The sequence below is a fragment of the Mus pahari genome, chromosome X (assembly GCF_900095145.1).
Source record: "Mus pahari chromosome X, PAHARI_EIJ_v1.1, whole genome shotgun sequence".
NCBI classification, from domain to species: Eukaryota; Metazoa; Chordata; class Mammalia; order Rodentia; family Muridae; genus Mus; species Mus pahari.
In genome coordinates this window covers 30,056,582-30,070,150 of record NC_034613.1, presented here as the reverse complement: position 1 = coordinate 30,070,150, position 13,569 = coordinate 30,056,582, and positions in this window count along the sequence as shown.

The window sequence follows — 13,569 nt, the reverse complement described above, 5'->3', positions numbered from 1 at the left end:
GAAGTTTTCTTCTATAATTTTGTTGAAGATGTTTGATGGCCCTTTAAGTTGAAAATCTTCATTCTCATCTACTCCTATTATCCATATGTTTGGTCTTCTCATTGTGTCCTGGATTTCCTGGATATTTTGAGTTAGGATCTTTTTGCATTTTGCATTTTCTTTGATTGTTGTGCCCATGTTCTCTACAGATTCTTCTGCACCTGAGATTCTCTCTTCCTTATCTTGTATTCTGTTGCTGATCTATGGTTCCTGATTTCTTTCCTAGGGTTTCTATCTCCAGAGTTGTCTCACTTTGGATTTTCTTTATTGCTTTTACTTCCCTTTTTAGATCTTGGATGGTTTTGTTCAATTCCATCACCTGTTTGTTTGTGTTCTCCTCTCTTTAAGGACTTCTACCTCTTTAGCAGCGTTCTCATGTATTTTTTTAAGTGAGTTATTAATGCCCTTCTTAAAGTCCTCTTTAAGGTATGATTTTAAATCCAAGTCTTGCTTTTCGCGTGTGTTGGGGTATCCAGGACTGGCTGAGGTGGGAGTGCTGGATTCTGATGATGGTGAGTGGTCTTGGTTTCTGTTAGTAAGATTCCTACGTTTGCCTTTCGCCATCTTGTAATCTCTGGAGTTAGTTGTTATAGTTGTCTCTGGTTGGAGCTTGTTTGTCCTGTGATTCTGTTAGCCTCTGTTAGCAGTACTGGGAGTCCAGCTCTCTCCTGAGTCTCAGTGGTCAGAATATTCTCCTCAGGCACTCTCTCCTCTTGCAGGGAAGGTGCACAGAGGCCTGGTGTTCAGATCTGCCTCCTTGCTGATTATGTAGGCCCAAAACGGGGCCTGCCCCAGAAGATGTGTCGCCTCTGCAGTTTGCACACTAATCTGCAGAGGCTAGACTACGAGGGACCCTGGATACAATATGACTCTCTCACCTGCTCTGGCATACAGAGCCTTCCCGGTTGGCCACCTTTCCTCTGGTGGAGTAGGTGCTCAGATGTCTGGAGCCTGAAACATGGTCGGTCCCAGAATCTAGATTGTTTCTGTCTGTCCCAAAGCTGTGTAGCATCTGTAGTCCACACTCTCACCAGTGCAGACTGGAGCCTGAGGGAATCGGAGCAAAGATGGCTCCCTTATCAGCTCAGGCAGTGAGAGTGCTCCCAGGAGGACACCTCTGCTCTGGGGGGGATGGTGCCCAGGTGTCTGGAGCCAGAACCAGGTTCTGTCCCAGAAGCTTTGTAGCTTCTGCAGTCTGCCCTCTCCCTGGCAAAGACCAGAACCTGGGCGTACCAGAGCAAAGATGGCTCCCTTACCAGCTCCGGTAGTGATAGTGCTCCCGGGCAGACCGGGGTTGGCTTTTTAATGGTTGGAAAGAGTTTTGCAGTGAATCTGCCTATTAAATCTTTAATTTGTTTAGAGAACTTTTATTGGTACTTTAACCCTATTTTTATTTTAAGTATGTTTAAGTTTAAATCATCTTGACTTAGGTTTGGTATGTCATAGGTGTTTAGGAATTTGTCCATTTCATCTAGTCTAGATTTTTGGGATAGAAATTTTCCAAGTGAGTCTCTAGATTTCATTGGGGTCTGTTATAACAACTATTTCTTCTATAATTTTATTAATTCAGGTTTTTTGGGGTGACTTAATTTGGCTAGGGGTTTCCCAATCTTTTTTCTCTTAAGAGCCAGTTTTTTGTTTAATTGAGCCTACATATTATTCTTAGTCTCTATTTTATTAACTTCTATATTAATCTTTATTTTTTGTTTTGATGTCTACTTCTTTGCAGTTTGTATTATACTCATTTTCTAAGACCTTGCAGTATATCAGTAGGATATTGATTTAAGAGTTCTTTACTTTTTTTCACTCTGAAGTAATTTTATTTCCAGAATTCACAGACAAAGAAAATAGTCTGGGAAAACATGTGACCACTTGTCTTAGTTAGGGTTTTACTGCTGTGAACAGACACCATGACAAAGGCAAGTCTTATAAAGGACAGCATTTAATTGGGGCTGCTTTACAGGTTCAGAGGTTCAGTCCATTGCCATCATGGCGGGAGCGTGGCAGCATCCAGGCAGGCATGGTATAGGAGGAGAATCTGGGAGTTCTATATCTTCATCTGAAGAAATACAGGAACAGACATCGTAGGAGGAAGGTCTCCAAGCCCCCTCCCACAGTCACACACTTCCTTGAACAAGGCCACACCTTCTAATAGTGCTACTCCCTGGGATGAACATATACCAACTATCACACCACTGGATACAATCTTGAACGTACTGCTTTTTAAAAAACATAATCTAACTCTATTAGAGGATTTAATATAAATATATTAGTCCTAACCTTTCATACATATAGTAGCTAGAGATGGGGTTCTTGGAAGAAAATTTGATTTATATGAGGTCATGCATGTGAGATTATCATGATGGGAATCACCCTTTTGAGAAGAAAGCAGAAACAGGGAACTTTCTTCCCCTATTTGAGAACTGGGAGAGAGACATGTCTTTCTGGGATGCTTTGTTACAGCAGCACAAAGTGAGACATTAGTTTGGATAAGGAAGCAGATTTTACCTCTGGCCTGTTTCTGGGCACAACTTTACACTTTTGCTTTTAATGTAGAGTTTGTAATGAAAATGTTTGCTTCCCAATATTTATTTGAAGTGAAGAGTATATTTGTTACTTACCATGCTTCCCTTTTCTATAGGAAAGACAGTTTGGGCCAGATAGGCATGACCTGGCATCAGCATTGACTTAGCAGAGTTCTGAATTGCAGTGAGTCTAAGAAGAAATAAAAAGGCCCAGCAACCCCAGTTCTAAGCATTGGAAAGAATAGCTTGATTTTCTTGAGGAACTCCTAACAGTGGGAGTGCGAGTGTCTCTGACTCTTTTGTCTGCTCTTGGGACCCCTTTTCTCCTATAGGGTTGCCTCATCCAGTCTTGGTATGAGGGTTTATGCCTTGTCTTATTGCATCTTGTTATGCTGTGCCTCTGATAGGACTGCTCTTTTCTGAAGGGACACAGAGGAGGAGAGGATCTGGGGGAGTGGGGAGGTGGGGAGGTGGGGAGGTGGGGAGGGGAGCCTGGATGAGTGGAGGAAGGCAAACTGTGGTCAGAATGGATTGTATGAGAGAAGATTAGATACGAAGAAAAAGAAAAAGAACCTACTGAGTCCAATTAGTGTTGCCACAATTACATGAGTATAGAAGGTCTGCCTGTGGTATTATGGACAAGCTATCAGGGGCTCCATCCCTGAAGAAAATTGACCTTTCATTCCTCTGAGAGTCATGGTCTTCCTAAAGCATCTCAACTAGGAGTGAGACCTTGTGACTCCCCTCTCCATAATGCTGAAATGTTGACTAGATTGTTCTTGTGAAGGTCTTGTGTAGACAACTATAGCTATTTAGGAGTGCAACTGCCTGTCATGTCCAGAAGACAGTTTTGAAGCTACTGTCCACAAACTCTGGACCTTACAATCTTTCTACCCACTCTTCTGTGATGTTCCCTGAGCTTTATGGGAAGGAGCTCTGATATATACTCGGTTTGGGGATTAGTAGCTCAGAGTCTCTTATTCTATGAACTTTGATAATTTGGGTTGTACATATTAATTTCCCTCACTGCCAACCCAACCCAACCCAACCCAACCCAACCCAACCCAACCTAACCCAACCCAATCTAACCCCAAACAAAAGGGTTGAGATGGACTAATGTATGTGTATGAGGGTAAGTATTTAGAAGGCAGGGAGATACTATGCCAATTATGCAGAATATTAGATTCTCCCCTAGGGTCTATCACCTTTCTAGTCAAGGATATTTTTTGACAGATCTATCCTACTAGGCATGATTTCTTCTGATGAGCAGGGCCTCAAATACAGACAGTCAACTGTTGGCTACCCCTGTTCAAGATATTCATGTTACCATTATTATACCAAAGGGTATATATATCTTTCCAGGTGAGTTGCTACTGTAGTTCACAGGGTTCACTGCTGAGTAAGACTTGGTGACTTTTCTTTCCTAGATGCCTGCCTAGCAGCCTATGGCACCATGAAAGCTAGCCAGCAGGAAAGAAGCCTCTGGTTAATTATCAGCTTGATTTCTTCATGTCCTATGACCAAAATGGGTTATGTCTTCACCAATAGTGTCTTAGTTCCAGTGGATAGCCAAGCAATAGTCTGTATTAAGAGGCAGACTCTCTTTCTCTCTATTTTTCCCCAAGACAGGGGTTCTCTGTGTAGGAGACATCACATTATCTAGACCCAGATCTAGATAATTTGAGGTGGGAAAACCCACCCAAATCTGGGCCACATCTTCTGGTGGCATCCCACATAAAAGGACATAGAAGAAGAAAGAAGGAAGCTTTTTTTTGCCTACTTGCCTTCACTCTTGCTGACAAGTCACCTATTCTGTTGACACTATTCCTCACTGGTATTAGAACCTTCTCTGGGAGTTCAATGTAGGATGAAGATGGGCAGTTATCTAGGATGTCCCTGGGACTCCAGCAACAGATTAGGACTGCTGAGACATCCAGTCTCTCGGACTGAACAACTACCTTTGGGTTTTCTACCAGGAGACAACCATTATGTAACTACCCAAACCACATCTTGTAAGCCATTCTAATTTCAAACACACACACACACACACACACACACACACACACACACACACACACACACACANACACACACACACACACACACACACACACACACACACACACACACACACACACACACCAGTTCTGTTCCTGTAGAGAGCCCTTACTAATACACCTCTTTTAGTAATATGTAATCATCTTCTTTATCCCTCCTGGCTAATTTTGGATTAAAATCTGTTTTGTCACACACTAAAGCAGACACTCCTGATTGCTTTTGGATTCTATTTTCTTGAAATATCGTTTTCTGTCCTTTCTCTTTTTGTTTGTATATGTCTCAGTGAGGTGAGATTCTTAGAACAGAATGCTTTTGTATTTTGATCCATTAAACCACTCTGATTTAATTGTTACGTTAACACCATTCACTTTTACAGTTATTGAATTTTATGTATCACTTTCTCCATCATCTTAGTTGTTTGCTTATTTACTAAGTTGATAATGTTTATTTCAAATTAGTCTTTTGAGACCTGGTCCTGGCTGAGTTGGAACTCTCTATGTAGACCAGGCTGTCCTTGAACTCACAGAACTCTTCATGCTTCTCTCTCCCAAATCTGGGAGTAAGGGGATGTGACACCATGCCAGACCAATATTTAAATTCTTTTTTTGTTTGCTTATTTGAGACAGGGTTTTTCTCTATAACCATGGCTGTCCTGGAACTCATTCTACAGACCAGAACTTGAACTCAAAGAGATCTGCCTGCCTCTGCCTCTTCAGTGTTGGGATTAAAAGCATGTGCCACCCCCACCTGGCTCATAATTCTTATTTTTAATCTATCTTTCTTGTGAGATGTCTTCTTTCTTGAACTTTTGTGATTTATTTTTTTCTTAAGCTTTCTTCCTCTTCTGTGTGTAGCATTCCTTTAAGAATGGTAAGTAATGCTGGCTTAGTGGACACAAATTACTTTAGTTTATATTTACCATGGAAGGTCCTTCTCCTTTCATTTATATAGTAGCCTTGCTTCGCAGTTATTTATCCTCAGCACTTGAAATACATCAGTTCATGTTCTCCTGGCTTTTTAGGGTTTCTGCTGAGAAGTCTGCTATTATTCTGATAGGATTGTTTTTGTAAGTAACTTAACACTTCTCTCTTACAGCTTTCACCATTTTTTTTTGTTCTGTGCTCTTAATATTTTAAGTATAATACAAGAGAAAAAGGCTGTTTCTGGCTGTGTCTAAATGGGATTATAAATACCTCTTACACTTGGAAGAGGTATTATCTATTTCTTTTCTCTGATTTGAAACTTTTTTTTTCAGTTAAAATTCCATTGATTTTTTTTTTTCTGTCAGTCCAGTCTGCATCCTAGTTCTCTGTATACAGCAGTTTTTGTAGGTTTCATCCCTGAAGTCGTGTCCCAGGAATTTTGACTATTTTGGTCATGGGGCCTTTCTGATACTGTTGTGAATATATTAATTTTTTAATGTTTTCTTCTATCTTGATATTCTTTCTTCCACCTGGTCTGTTGGTGGTACTTCCTACTGAGAGGTTTTTATTTGATTTATTACTTAAAAAAATTCCAGCATTAACTTTTTATTAGTATGTCTTTCCCTCCTTCCCTTACCCTATTTCTCCATCCAAATTGCTGTTTCTTATATAAATCTTGAATTGAATTATTTGTTCATTCATGAGTTTATTTAAATCTTTTCTGTTCATTTATTTTTTCTTTTGTAAAATTAATTAATTAATTAATTTTTTTATACTCCATATTTTATTCCCCCAGCCCCATCTACCCTCTGACTGTTCCACATCCCACACTTCCTCCCTACCCACTGTCTCCACATGGATGTCCCCACCCCCGACCCCACCTCACCTCTAAACTCCCTGGGGCCTCCAGTCTCTTGAGGGCTAGGTGCATCATCACTGAATGAACACAGACCCGGCAGTCCTCTACTGTATGTGTGTTGGGGGGCCTCATATAAGCTGGTGTATGTTGTCTGTTCAGTGGTCTAGTGTTTGAGAGCCTGAGGAAAAGAAAGTCCAGCACAGGCCCAAAGTGGGATCCAGCTCAAGGGGATGTGCCAAGGCCTGACACTATTACTGAGGCTATGGAGCGCTCACAAAGAGGGATCTATCATGACTGCACTCTGGAAGACCCAACAAGCAGCTGAAAGAGTCAGATGTAGGTATTTGCACCCAACCAATGGACAGAAGCAGCTGACCCATGTTGTTGAATTAGAGAGGCTGAAAGAAGGTGAGCAGAAGGCCGATCCTGTAGGAGGACCAGTAGTCTCATATTATCTGGACCCTCGAGATCTTTCAGATACTGGACCACCAAACAGATAGCATACACCAGCTGATATGAGACCCCCAACACACATACAGTAGAGGACTTCCAGGTCTGTGTTCATTCAGAGATGATTCACCTAACCCTCAAGAGACTGGAGGCCCCAGGGAGTTTAGAGGTCAGGTGTGTGTGTGGGGGGGAGATGGGGGCACCCATGTGGAGACAGGGGTTAAGGAGGAGGTATGGGATATGGAACAGTCAGAGGGTGGAGGGGGGAATAAAAATAAATAAGTTCCAAAAAAACCCCCCAGGCTTGAAGTGGTTATATAGAAAAGTTGAGACTTCCACCATGAATGAGAGGCTACTGGTGAAAGGGCAGACCATTTGCAGCAGAAGGCCCCAGCATATTGGAGATGCCAGTACCATGGGATGGCCACCAAGAGCAACAGCAGCAATGGAGCAGAGCTGAACAGAGTCTAGAATGCTCCAGAGGCCAGAGCTGGAGAAATGATGTAAGCCCTTGGAAGAGTCCAGAAGATTGTGAGTGAATCCCAGAAACTGGAAACTGAGAGAGAAGACAAACTTGCAATTTTGAGTGTGTGTGTGTGTGTGTGTGTGTGTGTGTGTGTGTGTGTGTATCTTGATATGTTCCTTATGTGGGTAGGTGCTTGTATAGTTTGAAACTTTTGCATTTACTAAAAGAGAAGCACTAAACCTTTCATATAATCTTGACCAAATGTAGGAACAATGAAAGTACAGAGGTGCATCTTTTAAAAATATCTCTTTATTCTATGTGTTTGTGATTGTGTTTATATATGTTTATACAACACATGCATGCAGTGCCCAAGCAGGCAAGAAGGAGACAAGTGCCTTGGAACTGAAGTTACAGATAATTGTCTACTGCCATGTGGATACTGAGAATTGAACTTGGGTCCTCTGCAAGAATGGCCTGTGCTCTTAATCACTGAGCCATCTCTACAGCCTCACAGAGTCTTTTTTTTTAAATTGTTAAATCTACTCTTTTTTTAAAATTAGATATTTTCTTTATTTACATTTCAAATGCTATCCCGAAAGTTCCCTATACCCTCCCCCTGCCCCTGCTCCCCTACCCACCCACTCCCTCTTGTTGGCCCTGACATTCCCCTGTACTGGAGCATATAAAGTTTGCAAGACCGAGGGGTCTCTCTTCCCAATGATGGCTGACTAGGCCATCTTCTGCTACATATGCAGCTAGAGACACGAGCTCTGGGGGTACTGGTTAGTTCCTATTGTTGTTCCACCTATAGGGTTGCAAACCCCTTCAGCTCAGGGTACTTCAGCTCAGGGTACTTTCTCTAGCTCCTCCATTGGGGACCCTGTGTTCCATCCAATAGCTGACTGTGAGCATCCACTTCTTAAAAGCTATTATCAATCAAGCAAAAAAAAATGGAGTCTTGGGGCAGAAGGGTTCCAGTTCAATAATAGGATACATGCCTAGTGTGTGTGAAGTCTTGGCTTTAAGACCTATGTGCATCTCTCCTCCCACCCTCGCCGAGTAAGGCTTTTATTATTTTTTATTATTCACCTCTGATTTCTGACTGATGACAAAAAATAAGTTGTACTTCATTAAGTTGAATTTAAATTTGTTTAAATGAGACATTCTGTCACTTTCTGAGGCCTGAAGCTTGTAGCTTATAAATGAGGTGAACAACTTGTATTGGATGCTTTACTCAAGAGCCCACTATCAAGTTTTGTGGGAACCAAGTAAGTGCCTTGCTCACTGTCAGTAAAGGCTATATTGACTGGGACTTGCACTGTGATTTCAATATATATGATACACAAGGTATATGTGACTTTGACTGACACTCTACTTAAAATACGTGCTTGTGAGGTGGTACACTGTCAGAGTTCTTTAAATCAAAGTGAGGAACCCTGGGAAATGAATTATTGTTGTCACTGGACAGACCAGAGAGCCAGAGTCTAAACAAACGCTTCAGATGATTCTGTTAAGGAGCATTGTTAAGATGTCTGTATGCCGATTGGACAACTGTATTGACCCTTAGGTCCTTCTCTTGATCATAGATATCCTGATGTTTTTTATGTTGTGGTTGTGACTGGTAGTGTATTCCCATGGAGGCCAGGCTGAATTTAAACTTGCCATCTTGCTGCTTCAGCTTCCCGAGTGTTAAAAGCATTTATGTGTGCTGACATACTTGGCTTTCAATGCTTCCTTGAGACATAATCAAACAGTCTCTAAAGCCTTCCCCTCATCCTGACATCAATCCCACTCTACACTTGGAGGAAGCCAAATGAATCATTCTTAGATACACAGCTAGGTCTCAACCAAGACACACAACCTAGGTATATTTTGAGGAGGGTTCCAATCTCATACTGGTATTCTACTTATTAATGACCAAAACCTCTGATTTAGGTCAGTTAAATCTATAGCAGAATTTCTGTAGAACCTAGCCAGCATAGCACAATGCAGCCCAACTCAAAAATCCATGCTAGTTAGCAGCAGCAGCTGAAAGTACATGTCGAGCCTCCAGGTATCAGTCAGTTAACAACCGAAAGCAAGCAAAAAAGGCCATCTGGCTGTGTTGGTGGTCTTTGCATCCTTCTCACAGTCATAATTTTAGACAGATTATGAATTTAGAAGAGATTCCCACCAAAAATTGGTGTTGATGTCAAGAGAATGGAGAAGGTTTATGACTGATTTGCCCAATGAGGCTGTCTTAGTTAGGGTTTCTTCTGTGGTGAAGAGACACCATGATCATAGCCACTCATATAAAGGAAGACATTTAATTGGAACTGGCTTATAGTTAGAGATTTAGTATATTATCATCATGGTGGAAAACATGGTGGTATCCAGGCGGACATAGTCCTGGGGAGGCAGCTGAAAGTTCTACATCTAGGTCCACAAGCAAGAGGAAGAGACTGAGACACACTAGGCCTGGCTTGAGCACCTGAGACCTCAAAGACCCTAGTGACAGAGTGCCTCCCACAATTACCACACCTACTTCAACAAGGCCACCCCTCCTAATAGTGCCACTCCCTATGAGACTATGGGGGACATCTTCACGTAGACCACCACGGAGGCTTTCTAGGGCCACCAAGATAGGCATCCCAAGATGAGCGAGTAAGGAAGGGAGAATTGAATGGGTTTTTATGGTGGTTAGGAGGTATGCTGAACTGAAGGTTCTGCGAGTACAAGGGGCTACATGCTTTGAAGCCATTCCAGGTTCCACAGAAAGAAGGAGAATCTGGATTTTCTGTGATACAAAGCATAGATGGGAAGAACTATCAGAAGTTCAACTCTGAACAATGCAATCAACTTCTCTATTGTTACATCCTGGTAATGTCAGTGTGAAAAAAAATAAATGAGCTTGAATCCTTGAGTCAATTTAACCCTTAAAATGGCTGTTTCTCATGGTGCTAAAGCACTCTCATGTCTTTGTGGTTGAAGATATTTTGTGATCAGCTTTCTATTCCTCGTAGAGTTCCAAACTGATAATGTCAAAGGTATTATCATCATGTTAAATACATAACAGGGAATCCAAGAGTGGTTGGGTATAAGTAACTCAATTGTGGTTCAGTATAAATAGACCTTTCAGTGTAATTCATAGCAAAATGAATTAAAGGATGATATGTTAGGGTAGTATTGACAACATACTTTAAAAGCTTTCATAAAATCTACCAGGTACTTTTAATAAGAACACAAAGCAAGAGTAAGAATTATCTACTTACCTAAGATGATAGAAATGCTATTACCCTGATTTGTTCATTGTTCATTACATGTGCCTGATAAATATGGGCAAATATCATGTTTCAGTCAAAAAAGCAGCATTAGTTCTTAAATCTTAAAAAGAAAGAAAACAAATATTCCAGAGTGAGACACTAAAATGTCTACAAGATGATCAGGAAAGCTGTTATAATTATCATTCCAATACTCTTCCAGATTATAATAACTGCAATTAAGGAAGAAATGATATAGCAAAATAAATACTGAAAGAAGAGTTTTGACGTTTTGGATGTAAATGTGCTCTTGGGAAATTCAAGAGACATTAATAAATAAGAGTAGAATTAATGAAAATGTCAAGACTGAAAGATACAAGATAAACACAGGAGATTTACCTCTGTAGTAGGAATAGGGATAGATAGGAATGAGTAAAATGTTTCACTCAGTATAGTGACTTAAATTATAAAGTACTCCACATGACAGGTTCATAGTATGTGCGCTGGTTGTGTTGTGATTTTGTCAAGTTAATACAGCCTAGAAGAGGAAACCTCAATAGAGAAAATGCCCCAGGCAAGTCTGTGGGGGTATTTTCTTAAATAATGATTGATGTGGGAGCCTATTGTTAATGGTTCCATTGCTGGGCTATTTGCCCTGGGTTCTATAAGAAAGCAGGCTGAGGAAGTCAGGAGGAGCAAGCCTGTAAGCAGCACCCCTCCATGCCCTCTGCATCAGCTCCTGCCTCCAGGTTCCTGCCCTGCTTCACTTCCTGTCTTGACTTCCTTTAACGATAGACTGTTTTTAGAAGTGTAAGCTTTTCTTCTCCAAGTTGCTTTTGGGGAACCTAGCATAGAAATCTAAGAATGTGGGCAAATTGAGTTTAAACTCACCTGTACTTCCCAGAATTCTTTTTCATTCCATATTTACCTTTCCTGTGGGAGAGGTGGAAGACAGAAGTGAAGCTGTCCTCACTTTGGAGCTCAAGAACACTGTCTCTTTCCTGGTGTAGGATAGCAGCAGGGTTTGTAGCTGCACTGGATTTTCTCACGGTTTAGAAATAAAATGTCCCCCACAGGCTCATGTGGTTGAATGCCAGCTGGTTGCATTGTTTGGGAAGGTGGTAGGGTCTAGGTGTTTGTAAAGGAAGTAGCTATGAGCCAAAATTAATCTTTCTTCCTTTATATTGCTTCCAGTTAGGTGTTTATTTAAAGTAATGAGAAAAGTAACTAATACACTCTTCTTTGTGATCATCAACATTTGAAAAACAAATCAAAACTTCCACTTCAATGGGTGTCTTTGTTAGAATTGTCCTGCTGTGAACAGACACTATAACTAAGGCAACTCTTATACAAACATTCAACTGGGTTTGGCTTACAGGTTTAGAGGTTCAGTCCATTATCATCAAGATGGGCACATGGCAGCATCCAGGCAGGCATAGTGCAGACAGAGCTGAGAGTTCTACATTTTCATCTGAAAGCTGCTAGTGGAAGACTAACTTCCAGGCAGCTAGGGTGAGGGTCTTAAGCCCATGCCCACTTTTCCAACAAGGCCACACCTCCAAATAGTGCCACTCCCTGAGCCAAGCATACTCACACCATCACAATGGGGATGAGAGTTAATTCCAGAGCCAAGTATGAGTGACTGTGGCTCAGGAACACAAGTCAGGTTACTCCAAATTCCATACTACAAAGTGGTAACACTTTAATGAAGTTTCCATAGTAACAGAACAAAGAAAGTCATAAATCAAGGCATTTTCTTTTTTCTTTTTTTTTTCCAAGGCATTTTCAAATACATGGTGGAGACAGTAGGTAGGTCAGTTACATCAAAACAGGGAAAATTCTGCTGTAGACCTCAGATACTATCTGACAGCACACTTAACCCTTTGGTAGTTTGGCAATTAAGGGTATAATTGTATATGACCAGTGGTCACACACAGAAGAGGGTAAGAAATAGTTATTATGAGGGATTCAGATGCACCAGGATAATTTGTCTCAGGACTACAAACATTCAACCTCTTCACATAGTGGACGTTATAACTGGTTAATTAGTCTTGCAGAAGGTTCAGTGGAAGGTGCTGTTCTTCTCAGGAACTTTTCTTCACAGAATCCTCACCCCTGAGCCAGGGGTCTGAGTTAATTTATGACACAAAATGTCTTGGTGAGTGCAAGAAACTCACACCATAAAGATCAGAGGGGAAAAAAAAGAGAAATGGTTTCAGAGTTCAATCCACCTTTGGGAACTTACACTTGTGGGTCACAGGGACCCTTTCTTGTCTGCCTTCATCTCAGCTTCCAAACTATTCACATGCTGGACTCTGAAATTTTTGTATCAAACATGGACGGTGGCCTTTGAGAGACACTTTATCTAGCTCACACAATTGTCTGTTAGCAATGTTTTAAAATGTTATGCACAGGTGGGCCTAGTGGGAGCTAATTGTAATCCCATTACTCAGGAGGCAAGAAGACTATGAGTTCAAAAGAAGTCTGAGCTACATAGTGACATCCTGTCTCAAAAATCATATGCACAGGCTGGAGAGATGGCTCAGCAGTTAAGAGGACTGACTCCTCTTCCAGAGGTCCTGAGTTCAAATCGCAGCAACCACATGGTAGCTCACAGCCATCTGTAAAGGGACCTGATACCCTCTTCTGGTGTGTCTGAAGAGAGCAACAGTATATATATATGTTGAATAAATAAATCTTTAAAAAATCATATGCACATAGCACACATACACATTTACATATACACAGAGACAGAAAGGCAGAGGTAGAGATAAAGAGTAGTTCTATTATTCAGACTGAGGCCTGACTTGCACACACAGAAATAAGTTTTGGTTTGGTTTGGTTTGGTTTTTCGAGACAGGGTTTCTCTGTATAGCCCTGGCTGTCCTGGAACTCACTTTGTAGACCAGGTTGGCCTTGAACTCAGAAATCCGCCTGCCTCTGCCTCCCGAGTGCTGGGATTAAAGGTGTGTGCCACCACGCCTGGCTTTTGTTTTTTGTTTTTTGTTTT